Source organism: Stenella coeruleoalba (genome assembly GCF_951394435.1).
Source record: "Stenella coeruleoalba genome assembly, chromosome: 8".
Taxonomy (NCBI): domain Eukaryota; kingdom Metazoa; phylum Chordata; class Mammalia; order Artiodactyla; family Delphinidae; genus Stenella; species Stenella coeruleoalba.
The window spans coordinates 104,862,544-104,883,258 of NC_137154.1; the positions used below are offsets into that span (position 1 = coordinate 104,862,544).

Below are 20,715 nucleotides of genomic sequence, written 5' to 3' on the forward strand. Positions count from 1 at the left end.
CTCTGTCCCCCCGCCCCATCTCCCGGGGTTCTTCAGCCTCGCCTGGCCTGCAGCTCCCTCAGGCCATGCTGCAGAGACACCCTCTCCATCCTGGCCTAGAGAGACCCACGTTCATCCCTCGGCTTAGCCTCACCTGTCCCCACAGGTGTAGGTGTTACACCTTCTGTCGGAGCCCTTATCGCAGGCAATTTCAGTCTTCCTTGCCTTATTCATCCCCCCCAGAGACGACCAGCTCCATGAGGGACCCCACTGGTCTCCCCAGCTCCCAACACCTAATGGTCACCCTGCAAGTGCTGAGTGGACAGACAGAAGCCACGATTCGCACCGGCTCTGCAGTGTGGTGTGTGTGTGTGTGTGTGTGTGTGTGTGTGTGAGAGAGAGAGAGAGAGAGAGAGAGAGAGGAGAGAGAGAGAGAGAGAGAACAGGAGTTATGGGGCTCACAGCAGGCCCTCAATCTCTCCCTTTTAGTTAATTATTATCTAAATGAAGACCCGCAGGGCACATGGCAGTTTGCTTGCCACCTGCCGGAGGCTGCCCACAGACTGCAATATTCAGAGTATACAGATGTCCTCATAACAAATACATGCCCTGAAGGTGAGGAGAACCTTTGATAAAGGGATCCCTGCATAAGCAAAGGGCTGAGAATCAGGGGCTAGTCATCAAGGGCCCTGGATTCTGGACAGAGGGTGACTGGTCCCCCTCACTGTGAGGTGTAACCAGGGACAAGGAGGCACAGAGAGGGACGGGGGAAGACAGCGATGCTACTGCAGGCCTACTTTAGCTTGGAAATGGTCCCGGTGAAGCCTGGATGTGGACGTGGTACTTCCTGAGTGTGGGGGACACAGGGAAGCTGCGAAGGGCTGCCCAGGTCCCTGGAGCTCGCTGCTCAGCCCGGGGAAGGCCCTCGGCATCCAGCCTCCGACCCCCAGCCCCTTCTGGGTCTCCTTACTGCCTCACCCATCATGCCCTTCCCAGAGCAGCCTGATCTGGTGACCACGCCAGGTACAGGAATAGAGAGGCCCCGCCATCCTGGCCTGGCCAGGGACACGGTGATGGCAGCTGTCACCGCGGAGCCCCCGCTGCTGGCTGAGGTTTCGTCAGGTCTGCGTCACAGTTGGACTTCCCTCTTCCCAATCCATTCTCTTCTTTGTTTCCACAGATGTTGACCCCTGACTAATATATTGCACCCTGAACTCCATCTCAGAGTCAGTTTTAGAGAATCCAGCCTAGGCTGCAGCTGACCCAGGTTGGTAGTAAGATGCAGTTAGTCTACGGGGGAATTTTGGAGCTGGCTGGCTCACTCTCTGGCCGGCAAGAGGAGTCTTTCACTGCAGGCAGGTGGACTAAAGAGAGTCACCAGCACAAAGTCAGGGTCCAGTGGTTAAACCTCACTGATGGGGCACTGGCAGGAGGGGAGACACTAGTGGGCACCACATATCGGGTGTTTGAAATGTATGGAGAAGATATTAGCTCTAAGGACAGCAGGACTGGATGGCTATTGCTAGGGGTTATTGATGCTCTGCAGAATGAAAAGAAACAGCTGAGAGTAACAGGCAACGGAAAGCCAGGTGTGAAAGCCAGAGGGTGTCTTTGGTTGCGAACAAAAGAGGTCAAGCAGATGGGCTGAGGAAGTTGAGGACCAGGGCCAGCGCTCTCGGGCAGAACAGTTGAGCTTCAATTACTAGGTTAACCACCCAGGTCGATGTGTGATTCAAAATATAGAAATTCTGAAAAATGCAAACTAACCTAAAGTGACAGAAAGAAGATGGGTGACTGCCTGGAGACAGAGGGGAAGGAGGGATTACCGAGGGCACTTGGGAACTTTCCGGTATGCTAATTATCTTGACTGTGCTGTTGGTTTCATAGGTGTATACATGTGTCAAAACTTAATTGTATGCTTTGAACATGTGCAGTTCATTGTATGTCAGTTATACCCCCAATAAAGCTGTTGAAAAGAAAAGAAAAAAGAAAACAGTTGAGCTTCAATTACTAGGTAAAAGGCAAGTCTTTTATACCACGGGCAGGGCCCAGGTTCGTAACACTTGGGATTCTGGCTGACTGGTCAGGGGCCTGGAATGATAAAGGTGGGAAGATTGGAGGGTGGGGGGATGGGTACACGGAAGTGAGAGCCATGTGTGAAGGTCTTTGTACCGCACGTTAATGCCACCTGAGGTCATCCCCGGGGAAGAGGCACTAAACAACTGCCGAGATAAAATGACAGGCAAGTGGACATTAGCCATGGGCCTATGAATGAAGGGGCCGTGGTGGCCAGGATGGTGGGCACCACCAACGTGGTGGTTCTTGGTGGCCTCTCTGGAGGTGACCCTTGGGATGAAAAACCAGCAGTGTTGCCTTGTGAAGCTGTGGCCATCTTGTTAACTCACGATCTCGGACCTTCGGTTTGCTTTCCCTCCTTCCCCGTTTCTCTTCCTTTTCCTCTCATTCTTGTTTCCTAGCGTTTTGCCTGTCACCTCCCCTGTTGAGGGTTATCACTGAGCTTTGCCCCACGATCCATTTCCCAGGGAACCCAGGCCAAGACAAACAACTCACACTTACTGAGTTCTCAGTGAGTCAGACACTGTTCTTAGTGTTGTGTGGGTATCAACTCCTTTCTTCTCCATGTTAGCATGACCAAGTGGGCACTATTTTCATCTCCATTGTGCAGATGAAGAAAGTGAAACAGAGGGTTTCGCTGACTTGCCCGAGGTCCCCCTGCTAGTCAAGCTAAGAACCAAGATTTAGGTCAGACATTCCGGCTCCTGAATTTATTGTCTTGCCTCTTGACGAACGGCCACTGTCAGAGCATCAGCTAAGACGTTCATGTTTCAAATATCACATGAGCTGGTACCTTTAGAAAGTCTCCTCTGATGGATACAGAAGAGGTATTGTTTATTTCTGAAAGGAAACTCCCTTTAACACCCTCTGCATTGAAAGACTTCTGTTTATTGAGTGTCTGTGATCGTTGCAGCCTGGGTTCGGAAAATGAATCTAGCCATAGATTTATTTGTTTATTTTTGTTCTTGTAGTTTGATTTTTGGTTGTCAATGCTGTCCGTTGACAGATACTCCCAGCTAGCAGCGCCTTCCTCTCTCCTCCTCTGTGTTTGCCCCACCGACCAGGTGTTGATAAGCACTGCCTTCCACTGATGCTCTAACTCAAAACCACAGAGAGGAGCTTCTGGTGGGCTGTGTGGCCTCGAGTGAGATGTTGGGGGAAAGGTGAACGGAGGGCCTGCCAGAAACTCGCGGCTTCTTACCGTGTGTCTGTTAACCTTCGCGTCCTGTTCCCACAGGGGTCTGTGGACACATTTGAAGTCCGTGAATAGCCTGAAATGTACGAAAATTTATGAGTAGATCAGCATCTGCATTTTTTTTTTTCTGGGAAGGAGTAAAGGGAGGATGTACACATTTCATCAGGTTCTCAGAACCATTGCTATTATGGAAAAAAAAAAACCCCTAAATTTTAAGCCTGGGTATTACTCCTTTCCGTGCAGCCTCACGTGAATCATTTCACAGTTGGGGTCTCAGTTTCCTCGTGTGGAAATGGAACACTAGTACTTCATAATGTCCACATTTGCTGCAGTGGTCCCAGGAGATAAACACTGTCTGTAGAGGAACCTGATCTCCACGGGACCTGATCAGCATGGGGTGGGCGGTCATTCCTCCCTATGGATCCAAGATTGTAGGGGGTGGAAGGGGTGAGACTCTGACAGTAACCAAGTATGCATGTGTTAGGTTTGGCCCATCTGGAAGTTGACCTTCAGAAAGGACCTGAGTGTGAGTATACGTGGGAGGTGATGCCAGGATGCAGGTGGAGAAGTGCTTGCGTGAACGGGAGGGGACAGATCAGAGGCTGTTTCCGCGAGCAGCTCGGACTCAGTCCCAAAGTGACTGTCCCATCATGCCCCTGAGTTGTCAGCCCCAAGGGCCAAGCGTGCTCCTGAGGCCAGAGGAAGCGCTCGCGCAGAGGCACAGGTGCTGCATGAGTGGCCACCCACGTGGACTGTCGTGTAAGGGCCAGGAGCAAGCCTCGTGGGCCTTGGCAGGGGTGGCCACAGCAAACTGTGGGGTAGAAGACAGTCACTTGCATTACTCGTATTGTATCCCAAGCATAGCTTCCTGCTAGAATCACCTGGAAGACTGAAAAAAAACAATCAGTTTCCAGGACCTGTATTTGGGAAATTTTAATTCACTATGTCTAGGGCAAAGTCCGATAATGGACATTTTCCAAAGGATCTGTAGATAATTGTAATGATCAGTCAGTTTGGGAGACATGGCACTTAAAAAACCCATTTAATGTAGATATAATTTGCTCCATTTTGAAGGTAAGGAAACTGAGTCCTGATATGCTAAGTATTTTATGCAATATTTCTTGTAGATTATAGTGAAAGCAGAGTTCCAGTCAGCACCCATCTCTTTACCTTGGTGTCACGCTGCCTCTTCCAGAACCTCTTTCTCTTTTAGATGCCGCATCTCTTGAACTTCAAGGGAAAGGGTGGGACACGTGTCTGATGAAGTGGAGAATCCTAGCCTTGCTCCCGCCAAAGGCATCTGTGTTACCTACCAACAGAGTGAAGCCTCTGAGTGGTCTCCAGATATGCTCCTTTCTTATCATTTCCTCTGCCCTGGCCAGCTTCCTGACAGGCCATGCCTGGATTATTGAAAGTCCCCCTGCCTCACCTCCCTGCCTTCAGCCACCCCTTCCTCCAGCTCTGTGACCCCTGCCAACACAGCCTTTCTTTCCTGGAAACCTGCAGGGACTCCCCATTCCTTCTCTATCAAATGGGGTCAAACACTCCTGATGAGATGCAGAGCCCTCCACAACCCAGTTCCCATCCTGCATCTCCAGGCTTCATCTTGTGTCTCAAGGATGATTTATCAGTCAGCATCCTGGTAGGAAAACAGAAACCTCTCCAGGTATTTGAACAGAGACAGTTTAAAATAGGGACTTGATTAGCTGGGTTTTGGAGGACTGAAAAAAGCAAAAAGGGGACACTGGGGTATTACAGAGGCTAGAACTACAGGAAGCAGCTATGATCCTAAAGCTGGAAGGTCAAAGGGAAGAGATTGGGATTGTTAGAACCTGGAAGCTCCGAGGAGCTCTGTGGAAATGTGGCTCGGACCTTGGAGGAGGGGGAGCTACCCCACAGCTGTTGGAACCTCAGGAGCTCAGAGGGGGTCCTTCAGAGGCGGTCCCCACACCCGTGGGGGCTGAGGAGGGCTTACTCAGCTTCGGCGGTAGCTCAGGAGTTTGGAGAAAGTACCTCGTGCTCCTGGGTTTACCTCTCTGATGAGGGGGGCTTGTATCTCTGAGGGATATAACAAGTCCAGCAGTCAGAGGGTTGGAGATTGGAATAGTTGTTGCTGTCAGGGTGACGAGCCATTGCTACAAGCCCACAGGAAGGGAGGAGTCTCATGCATGCCCCTGCCTTCCGGCCTCACCCCCGTGTGCCCTGTTGGTGCGGCCTAAGAGGGAGCCAGCTGACAGAGGAGATGGGTAACGGGCAGCTCCCCAGCTCTGGCCCCATGTAGCTGGGTAAGGATGGTGCTTCCGCACTGAGAGACGGCAGCTCGGGCGGGATGCTCGTCACCAGATACACTTGGCCTCTGTGCCTCTCAGTTGGGGCTCATGCTATCCTACCTTGTTGCAATTTTCTTTCCACCCACAGATTGGTCCACATCAACACTCAATGTCTCCTCTCTGTGCAGCCTTCCAGGCTGTTCCCAAGCCAGAAAAAAAAGCCTTTCCTTACTTGTCTTCCTCCAGCGTTCGTTCTTCTGTAAAGCAAGGATCACGTTGTGTTACCATTGCTTCCTTCAAATCTGTGTCTTCTGCTCAAAGGTGAACTCTTCAAGTGAACGATGTTGCTTTATTACTCTGTCTTCAAGAGTTCAGTGAGTGTGTGTCACATTGCCACAGGCCAGGTGTATGAATGAAGAAATGGCGGAAGCAGCAGATTCCCGGCTTTCAGAATACAAAGTGCGAACGAGCGGACAGATCTAGGGGAGGTGGGTAGGCCTTGCCCTTTCTCCCTGTCAACAATCTTAACTGTTGCAAAACATGGAAACAAGAAAATAAAACAAGCATTGCTTCTAGGATTGTTTTAGAATTTAGAAATCCCATTGGATTTCTAGCTCCCATGTCCCTTTGGTCCAAAGAAAACAGAATCTGACAGATGTTTGGTTCCATTCAGCATAGCTCACTTCTCTGTTCCCTTCTCTTTTACCTCTTTTCTCTTATTTCTGCAAGACCTTGATTGTTTCCCCCTAGCAAATAATTCCTGCTGAGGTGTTAATAATTGGTTTGAGGTTCTGGGGTAATTTTTGTTTTAATGTGAATTCCCAAAGACTGACAGTTCTTCTAGAATCTATATTGCTAGTGGCAGAATTTTAGATCTTTACAACAGGCTGTGAGTGAAGGTATTTTTGGAAGCCTTTGTATTCATCCTTGTGTTCCTAAAAACTCATTCAAATTCAGATCCAGCAAGTGCTCATCCAGCATTAGGTTATTCTCAGTATTCTATTAAGCACTTTTGCATTTGATGTATCACCAAATTGGATCTTCACAGCAACTCAGAGGTATTTATACCTAAGGAAACTGGGGATCAGAGAGATCAAATGAGTTGCCTGTGATCACACAGCACATAAGTGACAGGGCTGGAATTTAAATGCAGGTCCGTTTGACTCCATGCTCATGGCCCCTTTTCCATTAAGTCTGCTTATAAGTGGTCTCAGCTCCAAAATAGACCCTAATGCAGAAGGAAAAGCCAGGACCCTGTAGAGCAGGACCTTCTTCCTCCAGAGGGCAAGGATATATGGGTCCATAGTGCTTCAAAACGTCAGCCCCAGGTGATGCATGAGTCTCCTTCTCCCAAGGAGAAATTGACTGCAAGGCTGTGGTCCAGTAGCAACATCCCTTTGGATGGCCTTTCTGCTGGGTCACTTGACTTCCCTGACCGTGGGCTTTCTCTGCTGTGGAATTAGAGACTTGTGTGATACGGTCTCCAAGGTTCCCTTCAGGTTGAAGAGAGAATAAATACCCCTGTTTTGGAATGCGGGGCTCTTTTACCTTCAAGGTCAAGGCCTCCATTGAGTCTTTAAGGACTCTCAGAAGATGATGAAGAGTCAGAAGTGTTGGGAACCTCAAATCTCTGGTTTAAAAATCAGCTGTTGTGGGGTAGGAGCCCCAACTGCCAGTTTATGACCTGTGGGGGAGATGAATCAGCAGGTCTTGGGCCCCAGCATGAACAAGTGTCCCCAACATAAACTTCAGGGGTCTAGGCCGACCACTCATGACAAATCCATGCCGATTAACCCAGTGCTTGCTTGCGCAGTATTTGGAATGGGTCTTAAGCTGCCTTGGGTAAATGCTAAATAATTCATGACGCTCTGGTCCTGCTATTGTGGCCTCCAACGGCTCTCGACTCTGCCCTTTTCTGCCGCCCCCCGAGCTCCTGTGAATTACGGTTTGGGGAGGAAGACATGTGAGGATGCCAGTCCCCAGGGATCGGAGACACACACAGTCATGGTTTCTATGGTACCCTCAAGACCCCACGCTGCTGAGCCGCTCACATCTCTGATCCCAACATTTAGAGCTGCCTTGTAGTTCACCCGAGGACATGTTCCAGGGAAATCATAGAATATTTCTTAGTGTTATTACATTTTCTCCTGCACCTTTCATCCCAGAGGATACAAAAATGCTTTGCTAACAGAATATCCAGGGAGATTTTACCCATTTCTAAAATCAAGCTGCCCTTTCTTACTTTTTCCTCTCACCACACCCCTTCTATTTGCCTTCCCTCCCTCCATTTCCACCTGAATTTTTATGACCCTTCATTGCCTAACACAGATGTCTTACTCTGGTTGTGTTAATTTCCTATGGTGGCTGAGAAAAATTACTGCAAACGCGGTTGCTTATAACAATACACGTTTCTCCTCTTACGGTTCGGAGTCAGATATCCGGAATGCCTTTCACTGGGCCGAAACCAAGGTGTTGGCAGGCAGTGCTTCCCCCGAGGCTCCGGAGGAGACTTTTTCCTGCCTTCTCCCACTCTTAGGCTTGCGTTCCTCACATTCCTGGCTCACGGCCTCTTCCACCATCTTCAAGGGCAGCAGCATAGCATCTCTGGTTGTCTCTCCAGTCCATCTTCTCATTGCTTTCTCTTCTACACTGAAACCTCCCTCTGCCTTTCTCTTATAAGGACACTTCTGAAGACATTTAGGGTCTACTGGCATAACCCAAGATAATCTCGTCATACCTGCAAAGTCACATTTGCCAATAAAGTAACAGGTTCCAGGAATCAGAGTTTCAGTATCTTTGGGGCCATCATCCAGCCTATCGCACCTGGCAATGAAGGCTCTTTTCACCTGACCAATGTCACCATATGATTTCCCACCACTCCCACCATACACCTTAGGCAACTGGACTGCTCAGCTCTGTTCAGAAAGTTTTGCATATTTCTGCTTTGGTGTCTTTACTCATGATTTTCTCTTTCTTTGGACCAGAAATGCTTCCTTTCCCCCATGGTTACCTGCCCTCCCCCTTCACCCGAGCTGGAGCAAATCCCTCTGAAGTGTGTGCCATTCCTCAGCTCGCTTACTTAAGGTTGGGCAGGGTGCTTTCTGGCTTTCCTGCTAGGCTGTGTGCTCCCTGCCTGCGAGGACTCTCCATCCCTCACAAGACCCTCTGCCTGCCTTTCACATGGTGGGGGCCTTGAGTAAATGCCACATAGATTATTCCCACAGGAATAAAAGGACGGGGAAAGTTTGCAGGTTGATTCTACAAGCCACAATTTTGTCATGCATCAAATGTTTATTGTTCACTGAAAAATATTTATTAGGTTTTTCTCTGATTCCAGTCCAAATGACAGTGATGAACAGGTATGCCTTAGCAGTTAAGGAACTTAAGACTTTGAGACTTTGGACACTGAACAAACAAGAATGATTCCTGCAAAGTGAAAGAGAGGATCTGGGTGCTGTAGGAGCACCCACCAGGGGCCTATCTGACCTCACCGTGAGAGTCTGTGGAATTCATTCAGCAATTAGAGCTTCTATTAAAAGGACAATCGTAACATTATTATTCATAACAAAGATCCACCTTTCATTTGCATAGTGCCTTTTATGAGGCGTGACCATAATGTAATAGAATGCTTTTTTAGTTTTTAAACAAACATAACAAATTATATTACAGGGAATCTCAGCGTTGGAAAGGATCTTAAAGGCCATGCTGTTCAACTCTCTTTCCGCTGCAGCTGTTCCGTGTGCAACATGCCTGGTGTGTATTTGAACATTCTGTAAGGAGTGTTGTTTTTCAGAAAAGTCACCTTGGATATACGTGTACATTAGAGAGTACAGAAGAAGGCAGGTGCCATATACATCTATCAATATATAAAATTTGTATATGTATCTATATTGTATATATAGATACATATGGGTATGTGTGTATATATGTGTAAATATGTATACACACAGAAGCACACACACATGCATATATATATGCACTTTTTAAGTCTGAACAAAACTGAAAGACAATTCACCATGTTTCCTGGCCTTGTATGTGTATAAAGACTTATAAAGACAGTTTCTGGTGAGGGGTTAAGTCTAGGTGGGGGAAGGAGAGAGAAGCTGCTCCAGTTCCGAGGTCTAGAGTTCAGTGAAACCTCAGTGCTGAAGGGAGCATTCGGTTAACAGATTAACCTAATAGCAATATATTAATACATTATGGGTACAAATGATTTGTAAATGCAAAAGAAATTGGCTTATGCTAATGTACACACACATATGTGTGTATGTATGTATATACACATGTTTGTAGCAACTGTGCTGCAATTCTGCAATTCTGAGAGAGGACTTCCAAAAATATTTTGGAAAATAGCATTATTGTTGGAACCCGCTGGGATATACCTATACTCTCTCAAAGTGACTAATTTGACCAGGAGCACATACATGCATATAAAAGTCTGGAGGTGTTTTAAAATTATTTCCTCTATAATTATCTCAAAACAGTTTCCAAGGGATAACATCTACACAACAGCTCTTCCCCTTTCCTAAAATGGAGGTCTAGGCTCAAGCAGGAGGTGGCTTAGTGGAAAGACCATGAGCCTCAGGGTCACCAGACAGACATGAGGTCAGATCATGGCTCTCCCACTTAACTGTGTGGCCTTAATTAAGTTACTTGCTATCTCTTGAGTCAGTTTCATCTATAAAGTGAGGCTAGTAACACTTTCTTCACTGGACAATTGCCAAGAGTAAATCTGCTTAGCACGTAGTGGAAGCTCAAGTTACAGTCTACCCTTTTATGAAGGGGCTGGGACTGGTCTTATATCCAGTTTTATGGTAAATAAAATAAGAATGTAAGATGCTTTTCCTAAGGTTCTATAATTTTCTGAATACAAAGGCCAGGTTAATTGTTTCTATGATTCTTTTTTTGTCCAAAAAGGTGTGCATGGGTTTTCCTTTTTTTTTTTTTTGGAAATAAATACAAACATATGCTTCTGTGCACACGAACCTATACCCTCTTCTGACACTTTGTCTGACTTTTCAGCTACGGGGATTGGCCTCCTCACAGACTCAGGACAGGGTGCCCTGGGACCTTGTTTTTTGAAATCAGAATCTGTATCAGATGGCTTCATGGGGTAGCATATTTTAATACAAGGCTGCATCTTACGGTTTTCGGATGCTCTGATGACACAGGAAAGCTCACTTGAAGTCTAATCTCCTGCTTGACTCCTACCCCTGCAGTAGGTCGTTTGCCTGTAGGACTGTGCCCCGTTTGCCTCCAGCTTGCAGTGCACTGAGCCCGCATCACCCTTTGCTCTCATTAAGTGAATCCACCCTAACCCTGGGGGTGAAAGGGTGGCTCGATCATAGGCAGGGAGCCAGGGTCACTGTGTCAGTGACTAGGGATTTATTTTGACGGTTAGATCTTACACAGCTGGGAAGGAACTGGCAAAGCGAAGGTCAGAAAGGGAGTGGGAGGGAGAGAAAATGAGCCAGCAACCAACCGGACCACCTGAGACTATGTCCAGCCTTGGGAACACAGGGGAGGCATTGCTCTCTGCAGCTGTCCCCTTTGTGGGTCCTCAGCAGGTGCTGAGCACGAGTCTGCGGCCGCTCGGCAGGGTCGGTAGATGAGAGGATAGACGATTGGTACGGGTTCACTCCTGCCTTCCATATCCTGTGCAAATTCTTGTTTTGACTGATTCCAACTTGCAAATATACAGACAAGAGATTCTGGGGTCAGTTGTTTCAGTTTCACCAAGTTGACACAGCATCATCCATCAGTCACTTACTGAGGGAGACAAAGAAAAGCAGGTTCATTGCATGTGCACTTGCCTCCTCTCACCTGTACTCACCTCCAAGTCCCCGGCCCTTCTTGTGATGGGAAATTGGTATAAATAATAATTACTTAGTATTATTATTATTTTTATTGTGGTAAAATGTACACACAACTCTCATGGGTGATTCAACATGTTTTGAAAGATATCTATATGTATGTACATATATATATACACATATATATACCTATGTAATCAATGCCCCAGTGAAACCTTGTAAGCTTGGAAACCAGTTCTCGTGAGCTCTCCAAATTTGTTCTTTTTCAGATTGTAAAGGCTATTCTAGCCCTTTGGTTTTTTTATATACAGTTTAGAGTAAAATTCTTAATGCCTGTGAAATGTCTGGTTGGAATTTTTATTGGGATTGCATTTACTCATTAGAAAATTTGGGGACAGTTGACACTAATAATATTGACTCTTCAAATCCATGAATGGCATTTATCTCTTTATTAATTTATATTTTCTTTAATCAGCAATATTTTATAGTTTTCAATGTGGATCTTCAGCACATCTTTTGTTAATTTTATTCTTAAGGGCTGTATGTCTCGTGATGTTATGGTAAATGGTATTTTAAAATTTCATTATCCAAATGTTGCATACTGGCTATTGTAACCTTGTATCCTGTGACCTTACTTTATTCACTTCTAAATTTTAATAGATTTTTTTTTTTGGTAGCTTCCTTAGGATTTTCTACATAAACTCTCATAATACCTATTGTATAAACAGAATTTCTTTCCTTTCAATTTTTATGCTTTTTGTTTACTATTCATGCCTTCTTATCTCTGGCTAGAACCTCTAGTACAATTATGAATAGAGAAACATTCTCACTCTTTTCCTCAAATAAAGGGGAAAGGGTTCAATATTTCACCATTAAGTGTATTGTTAATCATAGACTTATTTTGTAGATGTCATCAGATTAAGAAGTCCCCTTCTATTCCTACTTTGCTCAGTTTTAACCATGAATGGGAGTTGAGTTTTGTCAAATGATTTTTAAATTTAAATGGTTATCTATTGATATAATATATAACTTTCTCCCTTGCTTTGTTAATATGGTGAATTATATTGATGGGGTTTTTTTAACATCTTTATTGGAATATAATTGCTTTACAATGGTGTGTTAGTTTCTGCTTTATAACAAAGTGAATCAGCTATACGTATACATATATCCCCATATCTCCTCCCTCTTGCGTCTCCCTCCTACCCTCCCCATCCCACCCCTCCAGGTGGTCACAAAGCACCGAGCTGATCTCCCTGTGCTATGGGGTTGCTTCCCACTAGCTATCTATTTTACATTTGGTAGTGTATATAATGTCCATGCCACTCTCTCACTTTGTCCCAGCGTACCTTTCCCTTTCCCTGTGTCCTCAAGTCCATTCTCTATGTCTGCGTCTTTATTCCTGTCCAGCCCCTGGGTACTTCACAACCTTTTTTTTTTTTTTTTCTCTAGATTCCCTATATATGTGTTAGCATACAGTATTTGTTTTTCTCTTTCTGACTTACTTTATATGACATACTCTAGGTCCATCCACCTCTCTACAAATAACTCAATTTTGTTTCTTTTTATAGCTGACTAATATTCCATTGTATATATGTGCCACATCTTCTTTATCCATTCATCTGTTGATGGACATTTAGATTGTTTCCATGTCCTGGCTATCGTAAACTGAGCTGCAATGAACATTGTGCTACATGAGTCTTTCTGAATTATGGTTTTCTCAGGGTATATGCCCAGTGGTGGGATTGCTGGGTCGTATGGTAGTTCTATTTTTAGTTTTTTAAGGAACCTCCTTACTGTTCTTCATAGTGGCTGTATCAGTTTCATTCCCACCAACAGTGCAAGAGGGTTCCCTTTTCTCCACACCCTCTCTAGCATTTATTGTTTGTAGATTTTTTGATGATGGCCATTCTGACTGGTGTGAGGTGATACCTCATTGTGGTTTTGATTTGCTTCTCTAATGATTAGTGATGTTGAGCATCCTTTCATGTGTTTGTTGGCAGTCTGTATATCTTCTTTGGAGAAATGTCTATTTAGGTCTTCTACCCATTTTTGGATTGGGTTGTTTGTTTTTTTGATATTGAGCTGCATGAGCTGCTTGTAAATTTTGGAGATTAATCCTTTGTCAGTTGCTTCATTTGCAAATATTTTCTCCCATTCTGAGGGTGGTCTTTTCGTCTTGTTTATGGTTTCCTTTGCTGTGCAAAAGCTTCTAAGTTTCATTAGGTCCCATTTGTTTTTTTTTTGTTTGTTTTTACTTCCATTTCTCTGGGAGATGGGTCAAAAAGGATCTTGCTATGATTTATGTCATAGAGTGTTCTGCCTATGCTTTCCTCTAAGAATTTTATAGTGTCTGGCTTACATTTAGGTCTTTAATTCATTTTGAGTATATTTTTGTGTATGGTATTAGGGAGTGTTCTAATTTCATTCTTTTCCATGGAGCTGTCCAGTTTTCCCAGCACCATTTATTGAAGAGGCTGTCTTTTCTGCATTGTATATTCTTGCCTCCTTTGTCAAAGAAAAGGTGACCTTATGTGCGTGGGTTTATCTCTGGGCTTTCTATCTTGTTCCATTGATCTATATTTCTGTTTTTGTGCCAGTACAAAACTGTCCTGATTACTGTAGCTTTGTAGTATAGTCTGAAGTCCAGGAGCCTGATTCCTCCAGCTCCGTTTTTCTTTCTCAAGATTGCTTTGGCTATTCGAGGTCTTTTGAGTTTCCATACAAATTGTGAAATTTTTTGTTCTAGTTCTGTGAAAAATGCCATAGGTAGTTTGATAGGGATTGCATTGAATCTGTAGATTGCTTTGGGTAGTAGAGTCATTTTCACAGTGTTGATTCTTCCAATCCAAAAACATGGTGTATCTGTCCATCTGTTTGTACCATCTTTAATTTCTTTCATCAGTGTCTTATAGTTTTCAGCATACAGGTCTTTTGTCTCCTTAGGTAGGTTTATTCCTAGGTATTTTATTCTTTTTGTTGCAGTGGTAAGCGGGAGTGTTTCCTTAATTTCTCTTTTAGAGTTTTTCTCATTAGTGTATAGGAATGCCAGAGATTTCTGTGCATTAATTTTGTATCCTGCTACTTTACCAAATTCATTGATTAGCTCTAGTAGTTTTCTGGTAGCATCTTTAGGATTCTCTATGTATAGTATCATCTCATCTGTAAACAGTGACACCTTTACTTCTTTTCCGATTTGGATTCCTTTTCTTTCTTTTTCTTCTCTGATTGCTGTGGCTAAAACTTCCAAAACTATGTTGAATAATAGTGGTGAGAGTGGGCAACCTTGTCTTGTTCCTGATCGTAGAGGAAATGGTTTCAGTTTTTCACCATTGAGAATGATGATGGCTGTGGGTTTGTCATATATGGCCTTTATTGTACTGAGGTAAGTTCCCTCTATGCCTACTTTCTGGAGGGTTTTAATTATAAATCGGTGTTGAATTTTGTTGAAAGCTTTTTCTGCATGTCTTGAGATGATCATATGGTTTTTCTCCTTCAGTTTGTTAATATGGTGTATCACATTGATTGATTTGTGTATATTGAAGAATCCTTGCATTCCTGGGATACACTTGATCATGGTGTATGATCCTTTTAATGAGCTGTTGGATTCCGTTTGCTGGTATTTTGTTGAGGATTTTTGCATCTATGTTCATCAGTGAGATTGGCCTGTAGTTTTCTTTCTTTGTGACATCTTTGTCTGGTTTTGGTATCAGGGTGATGGTGGCCGCATAGAATGAGTTTGGGAGTGTTCATCCCTCTGGTATATTTTGGAAGAGTTTGAGAAGGATAGGTGTTAGCTCTTCTCTAAATGTTTGATAGAATTCGCCTGTGAAGCCATCTGGTCCTGGGCTTTTGTTTGTTGGAAGATTTTTAATCACAGTTTGAATTTCAGTGCTTGTGATTGGTCTGTTCATATATTCTATTTTTTCCTGGTTCAGTCTCAGAAGGTTGTGCTTTTGTGAGAATTTGTCCATTTCTTCCAGGTTGTCCATTTTATTGGCATAGAATTGCTTGTAGTAATCTCTCATGATCCTTTGTATTTCTGCATTGTGAGTTGTTACTCCTTTTTCATTTCTAATTCTGTTGATTTCAGTCTTCTCCCTTTTTTTCTTGATGAGTCTGGCTAATGATTATCAATTTTGTTTATCTTCTCAAAGAACCAGCTTTTAGTTTTATTGATCTTTGCTATCGTTTCCTTCATTTCTTTTTTATTTATTTCTGATTTGATCTTTATGATTTCTTTCCTTCTGCTAACTTTGGGTTTTTTTGTTCTTCTTTCTCTAATTGCTTTAGGTGTAGGGTTAGGTTGTTTATTTGAGATGTCTCTTGTTTCTTGAGGTAGGATTATATTGCTATAAACTTCCTTCTTAGAACTGCTTTTGCTGCATCCCATAGGTTTTGGGTCGTCGTGTTTTCATTGTCATTTGTTTCTAGGTATTTTTTGATTTCCGCTTTGATTTATTCAGTGATCTCTTGGTTATTTAGTAGTGTATTTGTTAGCCTCTACTATGATTGTGTTACTGTCGATTTCCCCTTTTATGGCTGTTAGCTTTTGCCTTATGTATTGAGGTGCTCCTATGTTGGGTGCATAAATGTTTACAACTGTTATATCTTCTTCTTGGAATGATCCCTTGATCATTATGTAGTGTCCTTCTTTTTCTCTTGTAATAGTCTTTATTTTAAAGGCTACTTTGTCTGATATGAGAACTGCTACTCCCGCTTTCTTTTGATTTCCATTTGCATGGAATATCTTTTTCTATCCCCTCACTTTCAGTCTGTATGTGTCTCTGAGTCTGAAGTGGGTCTCTTATAGACAGCATATATACGGGTCTTGTTTTTGTATCCATTCAGCCAGTCTATGTATTTTGGTTGGAGCATTTAATCCCCTTACATTTAAGGTAATTATCAACATGTATGTTCCTATTACCATTTTCTTAATTGTTTGGGGTTTGTTATTGTAGGTCTTTAACTTCTCTTGTTTATCCTGCCTAGAGAAGTTGTTTTAGCATTTGTTGTAAATCTGGTTTGGTGGTGCTGAATTCTCTTAGCTTTTGGTTGTTTGTAAATGTTTTAATTTCTCTGTCCAATCTGAATGAGATCCTTGCTGGGTAGAGTAATCTTGGTTGTAGGTTTTTTCCTTTCACCACTTTAAATATGTCCTGCCACTCCCTTCTGGCTTACAGAGTTTCTGCTGAAAGATCAACTGTTAACCTTCTGGGGATTCCCTTGTGTGTTATTTGTTGTTTTTCCCTTGCTGCTTTTAATGTTTTTTCTCTGTATTTAATTTTTGATAGTTTGATTAATATGTGTCTTGGCGTGTTTCTCCTTGGATGTATCCTGTATGGGACTCTCTTCCTGGACTTGATTGACTATTTCCTTTTCCATATTAGGGAAGTTTTCAACTATAATCTCTTCAAATATTTTCTCAGTCCCTTTCTTTTTCTCTTATTCTTCTGGGACCCCTAGAATTCGAATGTTGGTGAGTTTAATGTTGTCCCAGAGGTCTCTAAGACTGTCCTCAATTCTTTTCATTCTTTTTTCTTTATTCTGCTCTGCAGTAGTTATTTCCACTGTTTTATCTTCCAGGTCACTTATCCATTCTTCTGCCTCAGTTATTCTGCTATTGATTCCTTCTAGAGAATTTTTAATTTCATTTATTGTGTTGTTCATCCTTGTTTGTTTGCTCTCTAGTTCCTCTAGGTCCTTGTTAAACATTTCTTGTATTTTCTCCATTCTATTTCCAAGATTTTGGATCATCTTTTCTATCATTACTCTGAATTCTTTTTCAGGTAGACTGCCTATTTCCTCTTCATTTGTTTGGTCTGGTGGGTTGGTTTTTTTTTTTTTTTTGCGGTATGCGGGCCTCTTACCGCTGTGGCCTCTCCCATTGCGGAGCACAGGCTCCGGATGCGCAGGCCCAGTGGCCATGGCCCACGGGCCCAGCCGCTCTGCGGCACGTGGGATCCTCCCGGACCAGGGCACGAACCCACATCCCCTGCATCGGCAGGCGGACTCCCAACCACTGTGCCACCAGGGAAGCCCGGTCTGGTGGGTTTTTAACCTGCTCCTTCATGTGCTGTGTGTTTCTCTGTCTTCTCATTTTGCTTAACTTACTGTGTTTGGGATCTCCTTTTCACAGGATGCGGGTTCATAGTTTCCATTGTTTTTTATGTCTGCCCCTTTGGGTAAGACTGGTTCAGGGGGTTGTGTAGTTTTCCTGGTGGAGAGGACTGGTGCCTGTGTTCTCGTGGATGAGGCTGGATCTTGCCTTTCTGGTGTGCAGGACCGCGTCCGGTGGTGTGTTTTGGGGTGTCTGTGACCTTATTATGATTTTAGGCAGCCTCTCTGCTAATGTGTGGAGTTGTGTTCCTGTCTTGCTAGTTGTTTGGCATGGTGTGTCCAGCACTGTAGCTTGCTGGTTGTTGAGTGGAGCTGGGTCTTATCCTTGAGATGGAGATCTCTGGGAGAGCTTTCACCGTTTGATATTACGTGGAGTCTGGAGGTCTCTGGTGGACCAATGTCCTGAGCTCAGATCCTCCACCTCAGAGGCACAGGCCTGACACCAGGCCGGAGCACCAAGACCCTGTCTACCGCATGGCTAGAAGAAAAGGCAGAAAAAAAGAAAGAAAGAAAGAAAGAGAGGGAGGGAGGGAGGGAGGGAGGGAAAGAAAAAATAAAATAGTTATTAAAATAAAAAATATTAAAAATAAAAAAATTCAAATGTAATAAACAGAAAAGAAAGAAAGAAGACAGCAACAAAACCAAAAAACAAATCCCCCAATGATAACAAGCACTAAAAACTATACTAAAACAAACAAAAAATGGACAGGCAGAACCCTAGGACAAATGGTAAAAGCAAATCTGTACAGACAAAATTACACAAAGAAGTATACACATAAACACAAAAAGAGAAAAAGAACAAATATATATATATATATATATATATATAAAAGGAAGCTAGCAACCAAATCAACAAACAAATCTACCAGTGATAATAAACTGTAAACACTAAACTAAGGTAAACATAAAACCAGAAACAAATTAGACCCAGAAAGCAATCCCAAGTCTACAGTTGCTTCCACCGTCCACTGCCTCGATTTTGGGATGATTGTTGTCTATTCAGGTATTCCACAGGTGCAGGTACATCAAGTTGATTGTGGAGCTTTAATCCGCTGCTCCTGAGGCTGCTGGGAGAGATTTCCCTTCCTCTTCTTTGTTCATAGAGCTCCTGGGGTTTAGCTTTGGATTTGGACCTGCCTCTGTGTGTAGGTCGCCTGAGGGCATCTGTTCCCCACCCAGACACGATGGGGTTAGAGGAGCAGCTGATTCGGGGGCTCTGGCTCACTCAGGCTGGGGGGAGGGAAGGGTATGGAATGCAGGGCGAGCCTGCGGCGGCAGAGGCCAATGTGACATTGCACCAGCCTGAGGCGCACCGTGCGTTCCCCTGGGGAAGTTGTCCCTGTACCCTGGGACCCTGGCAGTGGCGGGCTGCACAGGCTTCCGGGAGGGGAGGTGTGGAAAGTGACCTGTGCTGCACACAGGCTTCTTGGTGGCTGCAGCAGCAGGCTTAGTGTCTCATGCCCGTCTCTGGGGTCTGCGCTGATAGCCGCGGCTTGCACCCGTCTCTGGAGCTCGCTTAGGCAGTGCTCTGAATCCCCTCTATTCGCGTACCCGAAACAATGGTCTCTTGCCTCTTAGGCAGGTCCAGACTTTTTCCTGGACTCCCTCCTGTTTAGCTGTGGCGCACTAGCCCCCTTCAGGCTGTGTTCATGCAGCCAACCCCAGTCCTCTCCCTGGGATCTGACCTCCGAAGCCCGAGCCTCAGCTCCCAGCCCCCACCTGCCCCGGCGGTTGAACAGACAAGCCTCTCGGGCTGGTGAGTGCCAGTCGGCACCGATCATCTGTGCGGGAATCTCTCTGCTTTGCCCTCTGCACCCCTGTTGCTGCGCTCTCCTCCATGGCTCTGAAGCTTCCCTCCCGCCACCCCCCGTCTCTGCCAGTGAAGGGGCTTCCTAGTGTTTGGAAACTTTCCCTCCTTCAGAGCTCCCTCCCAGAGGTGCAGGTCCTGTCCCTATTATTTTGTCTGTGTTTTTCCTTTTTTCTTTTGCCCTACCCAGGTACGTGGGGAGTTTCTTGCCTTTTGGGAGGTCTGAGGTCTTCTGCCAGCGTTCAGTAGGTGTTCTGGAGGGAGCTGTTCCATATGTAGATGTATTTCTGATGTATTTGTGGGGAGGAAGGTGATCTCCACATGTTGCTCCTCTGCTATCTTGAAGGTCTCCTCTATTGATTGGTTTTTGAATGTTAAAACTACCTTGCTTTCCAGGTGTAATGGTACATATGACCTGGTATATATGACTCTGTGTGGACATAATTTGAAATCCTTATATATTGGTGGGTTTGATTTGCTAATATTTTGTGAAGGATTTTTGTGTCTTTGTTCAGGGGGGATATTTGATCACAATTTTTCTTACTTAAAATGTTTTAAGGTTTTGAAATGAGGATTTTGATGACTTCATGAACCAAATGTAACATGGTCCTTCTTTTTTTCATTTTCTGAGGGAGGTTGTGAATGACTTCGTTATTTCTTAAGTATGTCATATAATTACTGGTAAACCATCTGGACTGTAACTTTTCTTTTTGGTTATGAATTTCACATTAAAAAAGCTAGATATGGGCTACTTTTATTTTCTATATTTTTGTGTCAGTTTTACAAAATTGTGTTTTCAAGGAATTTGTTCAGTTCATCTAAGTTGTTAAATTTATTGGCATAAAGTTGTTATAATGTTCCTTATTATGCTGTTTATAAGTCTGTGGGATCTGCAGTGATAGTCCCCTTTCTATTTCTGAAAATGATAATTAAACTAGTCTCTATTTTTCTTGATCATTCTTGCTCAGATTTTCTCAATTTTATCAATCTTTCAAAGATTATCTTGTGTTCTGTGTTTCTTCCATTTATTTTGGGTTTAACATTCTCTTTTTTTTCTAGCTTCTTATAATGGAAACTTAGTTCACTTACTTCAAATATTTATTTTACTTTTAATATAAGCCTTTAAAGTAATAAATTTCTCTCCTAGCGCCATTTTAGAGGCATCACATAAATTTGGACATGTTGTATTTTTATTATCATTCAATTCAAGGTATTTTCTAATATCTCTTATGAGTCGTACTTTGATTCATGGATTGTTTAGAAGCATGCTGCTTAATTTCCAAATATTCAAGTATTTCTACATGTTTTTATTATTTTCTTATTTGATCCTTTGTTGTCGGAGGACATATGTGCAAGATTTCAACCTTCTGAAATGTATTGAAATTTATTTTATGGTCCAATATGTAGTCTATATTGACATATATGTGTACATATGTTATATCATGTACACATGAAATA

General features: G+C 43.7%; 1 protein-coding gene across 13 annotated transcripts in view; it reads left to right on the top strand.

The window, feature by feature from the left end:
- The window catches only part of NTM (neurotrimin), a gene marked incomplete at its 3' end in the record, with an annotated part of 1,328,870 nt that overhangs the window by 111,173 nt on the left and 1,196,982 nt on the right, over positions 1 to 20,715 (top strand). The window contains exon 3 of one of the 13 annotated variants that reach the window (XM_079930753.1): positions 9,190 to 9,273. The exons of the other annotated variants lie outside the window; for them this stretch is intronic. The remainder of the gene's footprint in view (positions 1 to 9,189; positions 9,274 to 20,715) is intronic. 13 annotated transcript variants of the gene reach the window in all.